Below are 18,814 nucleotides of genomic sequence, written 5' to 3' on the forward strand. Positions count from 1 at the left end.
TATGGCACGGGCTCATGGTATCCAGGACCCCACAGCGTCTTTTGTAGTACAGAAAGCACTGCGTGGGTGGCAACGCCTTGAGGGTCGCAGAGTGGATGAAAGGCACCCGATAGGTCTGGAAAGGTTGGCCCTGTTACTGTCCGTACTCCCTGCAACATGTTCATCCCAGTCAGAGACAGTACTATTCCGGGCCGCTTTTGCATTAGCATTCCATGGGGCTATGCGGGTGAGCGAACTGGTGGCAAAGAACAAGCAGGATACGGGGGGGTGGTCTGTGCCGAGAGCACATTCAAGTTAAGGGGGAGACGATGATTGTCTCGTTTGCCAGGTCCAAGACCGATCAGGGAGCGATTGGGGACAGTGTAGTGGTCCAGCGGATTCCTGGATCTCCCATGTGCCCGGTTGCATGCGTTGAGGAGTATTTGGCGCAAAGGGCGGCATCATGGGGGGGGGCCTTGCTGAGACACGCTGATGCCACCCCACTGATGAGGTTTCAGTTCCAGCGGGTGCTTGCAATGGCAATTTCGGCCGCGGGCTTGAACCCGGGCGAGTTTGTGACCCATTCCTTCCGGATAGGGGCTGCTACAGAGGCTACAGCCAGGGGTCTGAGTGTGGAAAAAGTGAAACAGTTGGGGCATTGGTCCTCGAATTGTTACAAAAGGTATGTGCGTTTGCACATGTTGTGAAGCTGATATCATGTACTCACGCTTCTTGTTTTTGTTTGGTTTACAGTTTCGCAAGCTTACGAGGCGGGGCGGACTGTGCAGTCGACCTGACACCTGGGAACCAGCGGTCAAAGATCACCGGCTGAGGAAAGAGTGGTGTGGGTCGTGGGCCACTCATACGTGAGGTGTGCCGCGGACGTATTCAAAGCAGGTGACATGATTCACATGGCTGGGGAATACGGGTACAGGGTGACCTTCTACGGAAGGGGCGGGCTCTGTATTGACCAGTTTCAAACTTTTATGGAGGGTTTGTTAGGGCGGACAAGGTCACCGCCAGCTATAATCATAGTGCATCTTGGGGGCAATGATTTGGTGACCACTGGTCGACGAGTACTTCTCGAGTTGATATTATCCACTGTAAGTTGGTTGGCGAGAAGGGTTCCGGGTGCACGATTGCATGGTCCCATATGATTCCACGAAAGGTGTGGCGGGGGGCTAATTCTGTGTCTGCTATAAATCATTCGGTGAGGAAAGTGAATAACAAGCTTGGTAGACTGTTCCGTACAAGTACATTGCATTCGATTCCTCATGGATGTATCAGGGGGGACCATATGTATCTAGAAGATGGGGTCCATTTGTCCCGGGTAGGGAATTCTTTACTCATAGGAGACCTCGTAGCCTGGTTAAAGAGTTTACAGCATGACCTTTAGGTAGGAGTTTTGTGGGGGGTCCGGATAGCCGGTCAACTATCCGGCCTGTGGCGGTAAGGTCATGATCGGTGAGCAGTAATTGGAAGATCCCTAGGGGGGGGCGTCACCCATTACGGATGGGAGCGCCCGGGGGGAGGTGGCCATTGGCCCCTCAACGGGGAGGCGGTCCCTTCTAAGGATGGGACGCCGAAAGGAAAGGGAAGGCGGTCAAGGCCCCTCCCTGGATAGGAGGGGCTACGGGCCCCTCCTGGGAATTTCCCGGGGCCAGGACATCTGCGACGGCAGATGTGGTAAGTTGTGTGGGGTGGGAGGGGGGTCTACGCTACCTTCTAGACACCTCACACGAGTCCTCGGACGACCATTAAGATGGCGTCGAGTTAACAGGGGCCCCTGTCAAGACAAGGGAAATTGGAATGTGCACATGAGGTGCAGTCCTCTGTGCGGCCGCCCCTCACAAGTGAGGCGGGAGTTCTGGTTTAGGGATCTGACACCGGTTACGACCTTGCCGTTGGCCCATAACGTTAGGATGTACAATTTCAATTTGGAAAAATGCATTTGCAGGATGTTAGTATCGGCTAGGAGAACCTTTGTATTAGAAATGTGTTAAGGTCAGCCAAAACATCGTAATGTGGAAATGAAATTGTACATGATATGAAACTGTTATTTTAATGTTTTAATTTTGTTTCATATTTTAATAAATACGGCCGGGAGGGTAACTCCCTCCCGCCTTCCAAAAGTTCAGAACTGTTTCCGTATTCCCATTCTTGGGGATTGTGTCGAGAGGGGGTGGTGGGTATCTCAGCCATATGGAAAGGGGCGACCACTCGGTCCCCCCGAACGTATGGTGGAGTGCCCCGACCCCCCCGGGAAGCCATCTTGGGCGGGAGGCGAGTCTCGGCTGGTATGCCCGAAGCGGCGTAGCCGGGGCGCGCTTTTTCCCGCCCAAGAGTGGGTTGTCCTAGACACTGAAGCCGCCAGCCACGCCCCCGGAGGCGGATGGAGGCGGGTTTACGCCCGCCCGAAGAAGGATAAAAGGAGCGACAAGCCAAGGAAGCATCCTCTTGTTCCTGTGCTCTGAAGCTGCACCTCCCCGCTGCACGTGAGCTCGAGACGGAACGAAGAGCCAATTTTGACCCACCCACCAGCCCCTGAGGACAGCAAGTTGTTTTTTGAAATAAAGTCATGTGACGTGGTAATTGTTTTTCTTACAGGTTGTTCTGAATAAAGTTTGTGATTCGGTATGCAATAAAGTGGATAATTTCTTTACAGTATGCTTTATTAAACAAAGTATTTGCACCAGAGTTGGTCAGTGATGTTTTAGAGAGTTCATACTTTGAATTGCTTAATGTATAAGTATCTTTCTCCTCTTTAGTAATTAGTTTGTCGTATTTATTTTTTGGTTGGGCGGTAAGGTCATGATCGGTGAGCAGTAATTGGAAGATCCCTAGGGGGGGGCGTCACCCATTACGGATGGGAGCGCCCGGGGGGAGGTGGCCATTGGCCCCTCAACGGGGAGGCGGTCCCTGCTAAGGATGGGACGCCAAAAGGAAAGGGAAGGCGGTCAAGGCCCCTCCCTGGATAGGAGGGGCTACGGGCCCCTCCTGGGAATTTCCCGGGGCCAGGACATCTGCGACGGCAGATGTGGTAAGTTGTGTGGGGTGGGAGGGGGGTCTACGCTACCTTCTAGACACCTCACACGAGTCCTCGGACGACCATTAAGATGGCGTCGAGTTAACAGGGGCCCCCGTCAAGACAAGGGAAATTGGAATGTGCACATGAGGTGCAGTCCTCTGTGCGGCCGCCCCTCACAAGTGAGGGGGGAGTTCTGGTTTAGGGATCTGACACCGGTTACGACCTTGCCGTTGGCCCATAACGTTAGGATGTACAATTTCAATTTGGAAAAATGCATTTGCAGGATGTTAGTATCGGCTAGGAGAACCTTTGTATTAGAAATGTGTTAAGGTCAGCCAAAACATCGTAATGTGGAAATGAAATTGTACATGATATGAAACTGTTATTTTAATGTTTTAATTTTGTTTCATATTTTAATAAATACGGCCGGGAGGGTAACTCCCTCCCGCCTTCCAAAAGTTCAGAACTGTTTCCGTATTCCCATTCTTGGGGATTGTGTCGAGAGGGGGTGGCGGGTATCTCAGCCATATTGAATTGTACAGAATCTTTGGGAAATTAATAACATTCTCATTCCATGTTGTCTTGTGATACCTAATCCAGCATTACAGAATGGTTTACTGTTGTGGTTTTCTGACAAGCCTTCTTCTCTATTCCATTGCATTACACAGACAATTCATGATCTCTTTTGTGTTTAGGAAGTTTGGACCTGGTGCCAATTTTCACTCGGGTGTACAGAGAGTATTTCGATCTTTAATCAGATCTTGAAAAATAATATTGATACTCTGCAGATTCCTTGCATTTCAGTTCTTGTGTAGTACATTGATGACCTGTTTGTGGTATCAAGTATGCACGAAGCTTGCAAACAGAGGACCAGTTGCTTTTTTAAATGATTTGGCTGAGGATGGACACAAGGTGTCCCTGAGCAAATTACAATATTGTCAAAAAGAATTCCTATATTTGAACACCTGATTGAGAAGGGAATGAGAAAGTTGTCACAGAAGAGAATAGAGACAATTCTGAAGATGAGTTCACCCAAAACTCATAGAGAAGTCAGATTGTTCCTGAGAATGGTTAAATATGGTATACTGTGGATTCCAAACTTTTCCCTAGTGGCTGTTGCACAACGATGTGCCTGTTCCACTTCCATGGGACAACAAGTGCATGAAAGCTTTCCTAGACCTGAGAGAACGTCTCTGTCATGACCCAGCACTAGGAATTCCTGATTACAGAAAAGTGTTCAATTTCATTTGCAGTGAGATGGAGGGCTGTGCTCTTATGGAGACTCCCGAAGGCCTGTTGTATGTTTTTCAACTCCAGTTGACGCTGTTGTCGCAGGATTGCCCAGCTGCATTATAGAGGTTGCAGCAGTTGGTGTCAGTATTGAGAGATGTGAGAACATAATGATGGGAATCCCTCTTTCAGAGATAGCCCTCCTCTCGTTGTAGACACTGCTCACCCTTAAAAAAACACACAAACATCAGATTTACAAAGTATGAACAAAACAAATACTTGCTGCTGAAAATGGTATTTTGAAAAGATGTTAAACATTCAACCTACATTGCTACTAAACTCATCATTCAGCGACCAGCAGACGGCAGATAGTATGGGTGTGCACACTGGCACATCCCCTTAGAAAAAATGTTCCGATATCGCAGTCGAAAGCACTGTCGGATCACAACGGCACAGAGATTCACTAGTTAAATGTGTATCTCACTGAAGTAGCAAAGACTATGTCACTGTTGGAAATTGATACTGCGTACATGTGGTATGCACATTTACCAGAGAATATACAAATGATTCTGATGAGGACACTACCTTTTCTATGCTGTTGTCAGTAGTTGATACATGGAAAGAAATTAAAAGTTTGCATGAAGTTGTCTCACAAGCAGAATAGCAAGGGTGGATCAGAGCAGGATGTGTTAGAATACAAATGACATTTGAGTTTCAGAAGATGGTAAACCATTGCCAGATAGTTTGCTGTTCTCTTTGAAACAACATTTCCATGGTCCTGCACACATAGGAATGGACGCAATGTTTAGATTGTTTAGATAGAATTGGTTCAATCACTGAAAGTGCTATGCCAAAGATGTATTACATGTCAGTAGATTCAATGGATCTTTATCAAAATGCCTGTTTGTAAAATGCTGAGATATGTCATAGTTATAGTGTACCTTTTATCTCAATGGAAATGAAGCCTACCCAAAACAATGACATTTGGGTTTCAGAAGATGGAAAACCATTGCCAGATAGTTTGCTGTTCTCTCCGATACAACATTTCCATGGTCCTGCACACTTTGGAATGGACGCACTGTTTAGACAGAATTGGTTCAATCATTGAAAGCGCTATGCCAAAGATGCATTACATGTCAGTAGATTCAATGGATATTTATCAAAATGCCTGTTTGTAAAATGCTGAGATATGTCCTGGTTATAGTGTACCTTTTATCTCAATGGAAATGAAGCCTACCCAATGCAGAGAAATCATAGTCTCATTGTGGCAAAACTGCTGTTTTTTTTTAACTCATTCCGCAATTCAGATTTCCGTTTTCTCTGGAGTCAGACCGAGGGATCCAGTTCAATAAGGAAGTCCTTAGAATGCATTATGTGGCTCTTCAAGTGCAACAGAGATGGAATGGAATGACAGTTTGTAAAGCGCAATGGCTACCCAAGGGCGTCCCAGCGCTGTAGAAACACTGATGGGTTGGGCTGAAGGGGTGGGAGTGTGGGAAGCAGAGGAGGGATTAAGTGTGGGATTTATTAAAAAGTCAAGTTTTTAAAAGTTTTCGAAAAGTAAGCAGGTTGCACTGTAGCTATCGTCCCGAGGCTTCAGCATAGTGAAACAAGTCTCTGAAGTCTTAATTGATCAAAGTCTGTGAATCCACTTTGTTGAAATGGCCAGATGCTTTACCACTGGTTCTGATGAGTCTTCGAAGCATCCCTGACAGGACAATTGTATTATCTCCACATGAAATACCCAAGAGCCGTGCCTGCAAAAACGCTTGTAAACATCACAGATGACATGATACTCGATTACGGTATAGAATTAGCTGATGTGGTATGTTCTATTTCTGACCAACCTGGAGCTGCCACTGCCAGTCCACAGGAGTAGTGCCATGACCTTAACTCAAGTGACTGAAATTTGGTAAAGGAACATGCGTGAAACTTTTGCCTGGAGCCAAGTTGGAAAGGTCCCTACCAAGTCATCTTGATTACCAACACTGCTGTCAAATGTGCTGGGATTCCTAATTTTGTGAATGCTTTGTACACACTTTGCCCGATTCACAGAATGAACTTAAGACTAAATCCTAAACTTACTACTATTTGGTATTCAGAGAATGCACTTACTACTTTCGGGATTCACAGAGTGAACTTACTACTTTCGGGATTCACAGAATGAATTTACTACTTTCGGTATTCACAGAATAGATTTAAGACTACTAACTTTCCGTCCGCACTCGTGCCGTAAATTCCGGCCCGGAGGCGGAGCTTCTGGCTTGGGGGCGGAGCTTACGGCCCGGAGGTGGAGCTTCCGGGCCAGAGGCGGAGCTTGCGGCTTGGAGGCGGAGCTTCCGGCCCAGAGGTGGAGATTTCAGCCATGGCTAAATACCCACCTCCGAGCCGGAAGCTCCGCCTCCAAGACTCAAGCTCCGCCTCCGGGCTGTGAGCTCCGCCCCAAGCCGGAAACTCCGCCTCCAGGCCGGAATTTACGGCCCGAGTGTGGACGGAAAGTTAGTAGTCTTAAATCTATTCTGTGAATACCGAAAGTAGTAAGTTCATTCTGTGAATCCCGAAAGTAGTAAGTTCACTTTGTGAATCCCGAAAGTAGTAAGTGCATTCTGTGAATTCCAAATAGTAGTAAGTTTAGGATTTAGTCTTAAGTTCATTATGTGAATTGGGCCCTCAAAGAGTAAGGTGCTCATATGAAAAAGTAATGTTCTTTAAGCCAAGCCCAAGATCTCTTGTATCCATACATCCGGAAGAACCAGAGAGGGGTGAAGTACAGCAAAATCTGAAACTGGTGTAAGCTCTTGAAATCTCACAAAGTGGAGTCGAAATGCCCACTAAAGACGAAGATTTGAGGGCTGAGGATAAAGGAACTGTTGAATCATTACCAGAGCAACCAAATTTTCCAGGGGAAGGAAACAGTGTCGGAAGCAAAAGACTCCTATGAAGATTAGAAAGGACAAATGGTAGAAGGCAATTCAGATCAAGTGTGTCAGTGGAATGCAAGCCACAAACCATCATCAATAAAACAGAATCTAGTGGTGTAAGTGACAACAAGGAACTTTTATAAAATGACACTGCATAGCAGATCTGCACAACTGTATGGTTATGTGGGATTTAATATACATCCGTGTGGGGACCCTGGGATTTCACTTTTAGCAAACCAGGGATGTCCAAGGGTAGAGGGGGTTCATTTCAAGCATTCTGTTGAGGGGGATGTTCTGAATGGCCTCCTACATGAATACAACCTGATATCTCTCATGTCCATGGGTGATCCATTGAGCGTGTCCACCATCAACTCCTTTAAAGGAAGATGTAGATGCACATTTATCGATTTCATTTTAGTTTTTTGACTCTTAAAATCTTTATTTCAAGGTTTTATAATTGAGGACAGTGCTTTCATTGACCATAACCCCCTCTGTATTAAACTAGAAGGCCCCTTATTGACCACTTAACCAAGAGTTGAACCAAAGGCGGTCATAATACCAACCAGTGGGAAGAGAAGGTTACGCTGGACAAAGATCTCTCCCGAGAGTCTTTATAAACCAGTAAAAGAAACATGTGCCAGTGAATTTGCACTATGTACCTCATTGGGTACTTTCACAGAAGAGGTATTAAGTGCTTTTAACATCATCTCCCTTAGAGTAGGAGAATTTTTGAGTGCTCCGGCAGGCAGCACAGTTTTTACATCTCCAAATTTATTTGATTTGTCCTGCTCGCTGGCTTCAAGAAAACTGCGGGAGGCTCTTGATGAGAGCCCCAGGTCTTGGTTATAGCATGCCGCAAAGATTATAAACTGAAGTTATCAAAATGTAAATCTATTTTGAAGGACGAAGCATGGAGGGAGTTGTTAGAAGCTAGTACCCTGAAGAATAGCTCCAGGTTCTTTAGCATTATTAATAGACCCTTCCTAGTTCATGCTGAAGGGGGGGACTTGGGTGCACATATTACCAAGGAAGAATGGGTGCTCCACTTCGAAACCATGTTTGAAAGTCCATTAGAGCAACCATGTCAGCATGGTCAAGGGGTAGATGAACCGGTGTTAACCTTCAAACTGGAGGAGGTCGCGGAGCTCATTATTTGTTTGACAAATAACAAAGTGCCAGGGCTTGATGGTGTCCCCCGGACCTCTTTAAATCTGATGTATCCTTTTGGGCTCCTGTGCTTACATCAGTTATTAATGCAGCAGCCATGAAGGGATGCTCACATTCCTGGGCCATTTCTACAATTGTGCTGGTTTTTAAAAAGGGTGACGAGGTAGTACACAGTGTTACAGGCCCATCTCACTCTTGGACGCAGTAGTCAAGGTGCTGGGTCGTGTGCTACTTGATAGATTGACCACCTGGAAAGAGGAACAAGAGATACTCTCAGAGGTACGATATGGCTTCCACCTGGGCCGGTCAACCATCACCCAATGTCTTAACCTAAATCTGACACTTAACAAGTACACAGTGGCGCAATCCGGCACTATTTTTCTAGCCTTCATGGACTTTTCCTCCGTGTTTGATCATGTGAATAGGGCAAAATTGTGGCATGTCCATGAAGGATATTGGGCTTGATGCTTCTGTTGTCCATTTTTTGGCAGACCTTCACCAGGAAACTAAGGCTAACGTTAGATTCTCAAACGGGCTCTGGGTGTCCCAGTACTTTGGCATTAAAAGAGGTATGCCAGGGGTGCATATTGGCGCCTTTTTTGTTTAACCTTTACATTACTCACCTAGATGAAGCTCTTTTATCAACCAGGGTAGATTATTCCAATGCAGGCTGTCGAGGTCTCCCTGTTTTACTCTATAAGGACAAAGCAGTCCTTATTTCCAGGACTGCTAGGGGCCTGCAATCTCTGCTTGTCGCTTTCTCTGATTTTATGTCGGAACGTGACCTAACCATCAATAATTCAAAATCTTTAGTTATGGAAGTAGGGATATGCCCGAAATAGAGTTTTCAATTCAGGGTAGGGACAGTTAAGGTACCCCGAACAGCTGTTTTTTCTTATCTCGGGGTTATCCCAGACGACCAACTTAAATGGGGTCCGCTCAAACTAAAGAAGAAGGGGGACCTGGCACGGGTGAACACAGCTATTTTTAACATTGCCTCTAAATTGGGCAATAGACCTATATCTGCCCTGTTGAAAATCTGCCAAGCAAGAGGTGTAGCCACAGCCACCTATGGGAGTGAACTATGGGGGTATATTGCTACAGATGTCTTTCAGGTAGCCGAGAGTTCATTTCTAAAGCACTTGTTAGGTTTACCCCAGGGTACGCCCAACCTGGTAGTACACAGGGAACTGGGGGTACCGTATCTAAGTGATACTTTGGAACTCAGACCCTTGATCTTCTGGCCGAAAACTTGGTTAAACGAGGGCTTAACACTTTGTCATTTGATTTTAAAGGATTGTATGTCCCTGGATCATGCAACTAACATACCTTGGGTAGATACATTAAGAGCAGCTTTGAAAAACTGGGACAAGCTCAACTCTTTACTAACCCTGATTCAATTACCAATAAGGACGTGAGAATAATAAGGGAGTCCTTTATTAGTTTAATAAAATTGAAAAGGGAAGAGCTGGAGCTGCGGAAACCAAGCATTCGCAAATGTTTTATGCTTAAGACGACCCCATTAGCTGAGCCGTATATCCTGGGGCTTTTATCTGTCTATGATTGTTTTTTACTGACGAGGTTTCACTTGGACCTCTTTCACCTTCTGCTTGCCTTCCCCAGGGGTGCAGTAGAGGCCAGCAGCTTGCATCTTGTGGCTGCGACAGGGCGTCTCCACAGGACCTGCTACATTTTATGTTTTTTTGTAAATTTTAGAAGGTTCCGAGGAAGTCTTTTTTAGTCCCTATTTTAAAGCACATCTCTCCTGTATCTACAACCTCTTAAGTATGATTGTATTTTCTTTGTTGTGTGTTATTTGAACTCTGTGGTCAAGTCCAGGGATTGTCTTGATTAAAAAAGTGTTTTGTGTTCTGGGCTTATGGTTACCATCTTTAAGTTTTATTCATTTTATAAAATAGAACTCTTTTCCTGAGGGAACTGATCTAAAGGGGAAAATTGATTTATGAATTGTAATTTGATGTCAACAAATGATCGGATGTATTGTATAACGTTGTTTTACAATGTTTAATGGTGCTGATCTTTCGCAACTTTATAACACCGTATGGTTGTGTCACGCTGTTTTATGGCTATCATGTTACAGTCGACCATGGGGCTATTGACAATATAATTGTGCTGCTATTCTGAAAATTTTATTATTTTTATGTTTGTAAACTTTTATGGTTTTATACTTCAAAAACCGAATAAAGTTTATATTGATTGATTGACAAAAAAGAAGATCAATATGCACCATGGAGATCCAAAAGAGCAAGGGTACCTTGTTGCAGGTATTCTGCACCTGAATCAACTTAGGAACCAAAAGAAGTGCCAAATGCATCAGGACAAAATCCAATTGAACTGAGATCAAAGACATTGGAACCTCCATCATATGCTGCACTAAAAAACAGCATTGACTAAATAAGATTTCCGAAGAAAATATTACAATCAAGAACTTGACAAGCACTACTTAGTGAATTCAAACCCAAAATAAGTGGGACAACAAATGATGAACTGTCTTTAAAGCAGAAAAATATTAGACTGAAATGAATTAAATTGACAACAACTATTGACAAAAGTGAATAAAAAGAATTCAGAAGAATTCCTCACGGCCAAGGTTGCAATACAAGTGTAGGGATAACACATTTTTAAGAAGGTCGAGTAGGGCCAGGGATAAGTCACAAAGATTTTTGTAGATAAGCTGAATAAAATAACTGCCAATTGATCATCATAAGTTTTGCTCATTTGCACAAGTAGACATCAATGCAGAATATTGATCCTGCTTGCTGCTATATTCTATTCAAGGTCTGACTGTAGACAAAAGTGTGTACTCACCAAAGCTAAGTGTAGAATATTGATTATTGTCATACTAACAGTTGTAGTATTAGCAATTATAATCCATTTACTTGGAATGCCTTTCACACCAGAGATAGAAATACTTAGATCTACAACTGCATCTATGCTTACACGCACAATAGATGAGACAAAATTAAAAGCTTAATTTATAGACTATTCAAAAGAAGATTTTCTGACTAATGTTTATTTAAGAAAAGTTCATGAATATTTTAGATACTAAGGACTGTTATGCCTGCACACACTTACCTTCTTCAACTTCAGAAAAAGTGACATATCATCACATTCTACTTTCATTTGCAATTACTTGTGCTATTTTACTGAGTTTATTTTATAGACAGTAGCGTTTTGAATATTATTTTTCCAATTATGACATGATTCTTTCCAAAGTTCCTCTTCAGAAAATAATGAATCATCATCCACAAGCAAAAGATGTCCCACAGTTATAGACACTGTTAATGCATATGAGAAAAACCAAACCTGTTCAATGAGGCTATTAAAAAAAAAATCATTTTAGCATTAAAATAGAGAAGAGCTAACGTTTTTCGCAATGCCTATAAAGGGGAAGATGCTTTGAGAAAGGTTTGGAAAGTGTATAAGAAAGGCCGAAGGGATTCTTCTGCCGATTATAGACCTATCAGTTTTGTTGATGTAACCCAAAAGGTTTTTAGCAGGCAGATATTGTACCATCTGGAGTAATGAATCAAAGAACACTAGAGTCTTCTCTTACTTTCTGGTGAGGTTTTGAAGCCAGATGAGTACAATCAACCAGGTATTCAGGTTCACACCCATCTACTGGAAGATGCTCTACTGAAAAAATTGCATTTATATCTGGTCTTGTGGACCTGAAGATCGCTTTGGACCTAGTTCTCCACCCCAAACTTTGGGAAATTCTAAAAGCCAGTGGGAGGCCACCAGACCTCATAGATATTAATAGACACATTTGCACATGTCCGTTGGGTGTCCAGGGGTGAACTAACTGGCAAGATGAGAATCCACAAGGGTGTTCATCAGGGGTGCATTCTCGCTCTCACGATGTTCTCATTATATCCAAATGGTGTGGTTGCCTTTTTTGGAAGATTGTGCAAATGATGTACCCAGGTTGGTGAGTAGGAAGTTCCCTTTGCTTCTATTTGCTGATGGCATGCTCCTAATCTCTAAGACCTTGAGAGGACTTCAAACACTGGTGGATAGATTTGGGACATTTTGTCAAGAAAAAGGGCTGGTGATCAACCATGCCAAAACAAAGTTTATGAACATCAGCCCCCACAGGCTCTATCACATTTTTGATTATGTTCTATTCAAAAAATGTGTGTACTTTAACTAGGAGTTACGCTATCTTAAAATATGACCTGGTTTAATCATGTCAGGAAAACCATGCGCAGCCACCCTCAGACCCTTTAAGCTGTCTAAATCAGAGATGATTTTCCCATTCTAAAGGCCTACGGGGCCAATGAAGAGGCCTGCATGCTTTACAGAGTGGAGATATGGGGTGTACAAATACAGTGGAACTAAGCTTAGCTGGAAACAACTTTTAGCGCACCCTTGTTAATCTTCCCAAGAGCACCCCCCGATACTTCTACTACATGACTTGTGTCTTGAGCCAGTGGGCTCACATGCTAAACTACAGCCTCTCCTTTTTTATTAAGAACTTAAACATACCCCTGCACTATCTGATTATTAATATGCCTTTAAGGACATTGTGGCCTTAGATAAATCTCATACTGTCAAATGGTTGGCATGGGTGAATACTGGGATGATGGCTCCCCTTCTCTTTCAAGAGATGCACTAATGGTCTCTCTTTGGAAATGGAGGTGGGAGAAAGACATGGCATGGGTAAACTGTGGCACCTACTACAATGCTTTTCTGTAAGTCAAACCCCATAAGGAATTTGAGCCTTTCTTTGATTTTGTAATTGACCTATCAGCCAAAAGTTTATTTCTTGAATTGTGGTATGGCACTTTGCCCCTTTTATCTATCACCTCAAAATGGTACACTACCACCAGGACCTAACTCAAGTGCCCGGTATGCCTACAGGCAGAAGAGTCCTTGGCATATTTTTTGTTCTTTCGTCCAGTTTACATTCGCTCAAAAAAAAATTGGATCATCTCGATCTGCAGGCAGTTGAGTTGCATGCAGTACCGTCCAACGCATTAGGCTGCTCTGCACTGAAACTAAGCAACCTGTTGTATGCGATATGACCAAATATAATGGCCCTGATGGAGCAGGGCCATCAGGGCCAAAGATATTAAATAGGGCCTGTTGGTTCATGTTTTTTCCTTCCGAACTCTTATTTTGACCTTCCTTGTTGTGCTGGTCATTTTAACATGACAAGTGAGCGCATTGAAGTTATGTTTCATTTGGTCTTGTTGAATCCCTTAAAAATGCAATACCCTTGAGTATCCTATATATGGCCCGATTCATTAACATTTTACCTATGCAGTTTCTATTTTTTCATAAATATGCATTTTGCTCACGTTTGAGCCCTAAATGTGTTTTATGAACAGCGTCATATCCTGTTTTTATTGTTTTATCTTTCTAGACGTAATATCGTTATGAAGATGCATTTTATATAGTATGGAATTGTATGTGTATTTTTATGCTTTTGAGAAAGAGGAAGATGAATAAACGAAATGGTTTATCTAAATTCAAATTAGATCGACGACAAAAAGGGAAATGATGTGTTTACAAAAGAAGAAATCAAGTTAGTTATTGGGAGACCTCAACTTTCACCTGGAAAAGAGCAATGACAGCAACGCCGCCACCCTTCTGGACAATCTCGCCAACATCGGACTCAAACAACTTGTCACTACCCCCACCCACATTGCAGGTCACACACTCGACCCTATCTTCACCTCCAGCAAACATGTCTCCTTCAGTCCCACCACAGCTCTCCATTGGACGGACCACAGCTGCGTTCACTTTATCTACAATAAGACCACAACCCACAACCATCCTCAACCTACTCTGCTAAGAAACTGGAACAAAATCACCATCGACCAGATCTCCTCATTGCTTCTCCAAAACCCCCCTGCCCACTCCTCAAACCCCGACCAAGCAGCCATTAACCTCACCCAATGGCTATTCAACAGCGCCGACATCCTAGCACCGTTGAAAAAACGTCAAATCAAACTAGGCAGCAAAAGCGCCCTCTGGTTCAATGATGATCTTAAGAAATCTAAGAAACTTTGTCCCTCCCTCGAGAAGGCCTGGAAAAAAGACCCAAACACCAGCACCAGGGACGCCTTCAAAAACGCCACCCGCATACACCACCAACTTATCCGGTCTGCCAAGAAAGCCGCATTCAAAGACCGACTAGATAACAACGCCTACAACAGCAAGGAATTATTCAACATCGTCAAAGAATTTACCAACCCCTCAGCAAACTCCAACGACATCACCCCCTCTCAAGCCCTCTGCGACTCCCTAGCCTCATTCTTCCACAACAAAATCGCAGACATCCATAACAGCTTCGACAACCAACCCGGAGACCAACCCACCCATCATTCTGCCACACCTTCACCCCCCCTGAACATCCTTAATGACTGGAACACAATCTCCACTGAGGACACCATCCGCCTGATGAACTCCATCCACTCAGGATCCCCACCAGACCCATGCCCTCACCACATCTTCAACAAAGCAGACTCCATCATAGCACCACACCTCTGAGACGTCATCAAATACTCCCTCAACTCCGCCACCTTCCCGGAAAGCTGGAAACACGCAGAACTCAGCGCCCTTCTGAAAAAACCCACAGCTGACCTCACCGAACTTAAAAACTACCACCCAATCTCGCTCCTTTCATTCCCGGCCAAAGTCATTGAGAAAGCTGTCAACAACCAGCTCGCTGCCTTCCTCGAAACCAACAAATCCCTCGACTCCTCACAGTCCGGCTTCCGAGCCAAACACAGCACTGAGACCACCCTCATCGCAGCAACAGGTGACATTCGAACTCTACTGGACAATGGAGACACAGTCGCCCTCATCCTCCTCGACCTCTCCGCAGCCTTCGACACAGTCTGTCATAGCACCCTATTACAACGCCTCAATAACATCGGAATCCAAGGAAAAGCACTGGAATGGATCACCTTGTTCCTCACCGGAAGAACCCAGAGAGTCCGCCTCCCACCATTCAAGTCAGAGGCCACTGAAGTCATCTGCGGCGTGCCACAAGGATCTTCACTCAGCCCCACCCTCTTCAACGTATACATGAGCCCCCTCGCGGTCATCGCACGCCAACACAACCTCAACATCATCTCCTACGCTGATGACACTCAACTGATCCTATCACTCACCAGAGACCCTAACACTGCCAAAACCAACCTACATGAAGGAATGAAAGAAGTAGCCGAGTGGATGAAGCACAGCCGTCTGAAACTGAACTCAGACAAAACAGAAGTCCTTATCCTGGGTACCTCCCCCTCCGCCTGGGATGACTCTTGGTGGCCAGAGGCCCTTGGAAAAGCACCCATCCCGACGGACCACGCACGTAACCTGGGCGTCATCCTGGACTCCTCACTCTCTATGAACAGACAAGTCAACGCCGTTTCATCATCTTGCTTCAACATTCTTCGCATGCTCAAAAAAACATTTCGCTGGATCCCCACCGAAACTAGAAAAACGGTCACCCACGCACTGGTCACGAGTCGCCTGGACTACGGAAACACCCTATACGCCGGTACCACTGCAAAACTCCAGAAAAAACTCCAACGCATCCAAAACGCTTCAGCCAGACTCATACTAGACATCCAGCGTAAAGACCACATCTCTGGTCACCTGAAAAACCTCCACTGGCTCCCCATCAATAAGAGGATTACTTTCCGCCTCCTAACCCACGCGCACAAAGCACTTTACGAACTTGGACCTGAATGCCTCAACACACGACTTTCCTTCTACACCCCCTCCCGCCAGCTACGATCCTCCAACCAAGCCCTTGCTACTGTACCTCGCATCAACAAAACCACCATGGGAGGTAGATCCTTCTCCTACCTGGCAGCTAAAACCTGGAACTCACTTCCCACTCACCTTCGCCTCACTCAGAACCACCTAGCATTCAGAAAACAACTTAAAACTTGGATATTCGACAAGTAATTCCCCACCCTTCTTCAAGTGCCTTGAGACCCTCTGGGTATGTAGCGCGCTATATAAATCATTTGACTTGACTTGACATATTGGGATAAGTAATTGTAAACACACTCAAAGTTTTGGGAGGACATTGCATTTTAACAGGGAAAAAAGCAGTATCATGTAAATAGTATAGATGCCTCAACAATGACACCACCCTGTAGATACACTACTGATGATGGATACTAATGATGGAACACAATTAATGGGAGACATTTTTGAAGCAATCATACCACCTGTAGGACTAGTTTTAAATAATGAGAACATTAGAAAACTACTAGCAGTAGTAGATAAACGGGCTACTAGAACATCTGGTGCATTGCTGGCAGTTAACACAAAATTAGTGACTAGATCAAAGGTGTTGCAAGATAGATTAGCTTTAGACATATTATTAGCTGAGGAAGGCGGAGCCTGCAAAATGTTGAGAGGCGTGTTCATACATTCTTGAGAGTAGAAAGACAGAGGAATTTGCAAAGAACATTTCTGGCCTGAGGCCTGAATTAAAATGGTTAGAAACCACTAGTGTATTAAGAAGTTTAGGCACAGGAGCTTGAGTCATTGGCAATTGGGTTGCACCTTTGGGTGGAACACTTTTTAGAGTAATATCGAGACCTCTATTGAACATTAGAATTGCCTTAATATGCATACATGCGTTATATAAAGGAAGTATATGCTATTTAACACGGAAGAACACTAAAGAAAGAAAAGGACAAGTCAGAGGAGAATTAGAGAAAGAATAGAGAATATTAGAAGGTGAAGGAAACCGAAACCCTGCTCTCTTCAGATTCATTTGTGAAGAAAATTGGGAAGGTTATTCAAGCATCCAAGGGGACAAACTGTTGGAGTGAATTTCATTAGATAACAAAATGTTTCTATTACCAATATGAAAAGCTTTTGTTTAAGTAACACATGTGCTAAATACAAAATTTGCAGTAGGTCATCATACTTAAATATTATAGGCCTTCTAATAAATACAAGTGCTGAATTTTTCTTTGTTTCAGATGTTGTATTTTTCCAGCAGTCTTCTATTAGGTATTGAACAGACACTTGTTTTGTATTAGACAACTGAGAGTGAGTTCTCACCGGGAGGAGAGGAGGCAACCGGAAGGATGATTTATGGGAGGCACTGCCTGGATTACAAAATATAACAAATTGATACTGGATCACAAGATTGTGCCTGTAAGGGAAAATTAGAATTTTCCCTATTCCCAGCAGTTTACAGAAATTCTCCTGGCAGATGAAAATAATGTTGCAACATAGAATGTTGTGTGTTTATATTAATGATCATTCCTAAAGTATATGCTTGATTCCAGGAATTCCTTTCCCAAAACTATGGCTGGAGACTCATCTCTGAGCTTCTTAGGCTTCTCTACATGAGAAATTATTTAGCCTTTTTCTCTTATTCTCTTATGTCTGCTGATATCATTCTGAGATCTAAAAGCTTTATGCTTGTGCATTGATTATCTCATCACAGCTCTTCACTGGGTTCCTGAACTGATACCTTTTGTTTTACTCTCATTATTCCATCTTACTTAAGATTAGGGAATTTTCATTTATGAAACATACTTGCTGTATTATTACTACATTAACTATGATTCTAATGAACATTTTGTTCTATTTTATAATCAAATATTAATTGATCGATTATAATAACTTTTAGTGCTGAAATCTAAAGATTAATACATAATGAACAATAAGATAAAAGACTTAGGGCCAGATGTAGGTGGCCCAATACCGGTCGGTAATGGCAGAAATTACCGAATTTTGACAGTTACCGACCGGTATTGGGCATTTGAGATGTAGGGGCCACATTTCGGATTCGGGAATTTACCCAATTGGTAATTTAAGGAATCGTAAATTACCGAATTCTTAAAATACCGATTCGGTAAATTACCGAATTCGAAATGTAGGGAGCACTCAAGTGAGTACTTTTTACATTTAAGGATTCGTTATTTACCACCAACTACAAGTTGGTGGTAAATATCGAAAGCCTTAGAAAAAGCAATTATTTTGCTTTTCCAACAGTGCGATGTGGCAGACATACATGCCCTTAGGGCATGCATGTGTGCCATATGTGCACCCATGCACTATTCAAGGGTGCAACAGGGTGTCAATATGACGCCCTGCCACCCTTGAAAATGTACCCCCTATTACCGATTCGGTAATACTGAATGGCTTCCCATTCATTCCTATGGGCCTCCAGGCCCATAGGAATGAATGGGAATTACCGAATCGGTAAATACCGATTCTTAATTACCTACTCTTACCGATTCGGTAACTTTTACCAAAAAATGATCTACATCTCATTTACCTATTCTTAAATACCGAATCGGTAAAATTCGGTATTTAAGAATAGGTAAATTGAGATTACCTACATCTGGCCCTGAAAGAATTGAAAATAAAACCCTTTAACTCACACAAACGTTCTGAACTGACCTAAAAGTGTTTAATAATTTATTTCTATGTAGAAATGTTTCCTTCCTTCTCGTTGAAGACAAAGAACAAAGAAAGGTCC

This window comes from Lissotriton vulgaris, chromosome 4_1, assembly GCF_964263255.1.
Source record: "Lissotriton vulgaris chromosome 4_1, aLisVul1.2, whole genome shotgun sequence".
Taxonomy (NCBI): Eukaryota; Metazoa; Chordata; class Amphibia; order Caudata; family Salamandridae; genus Lissotriton; species Lissotriton vulgaris.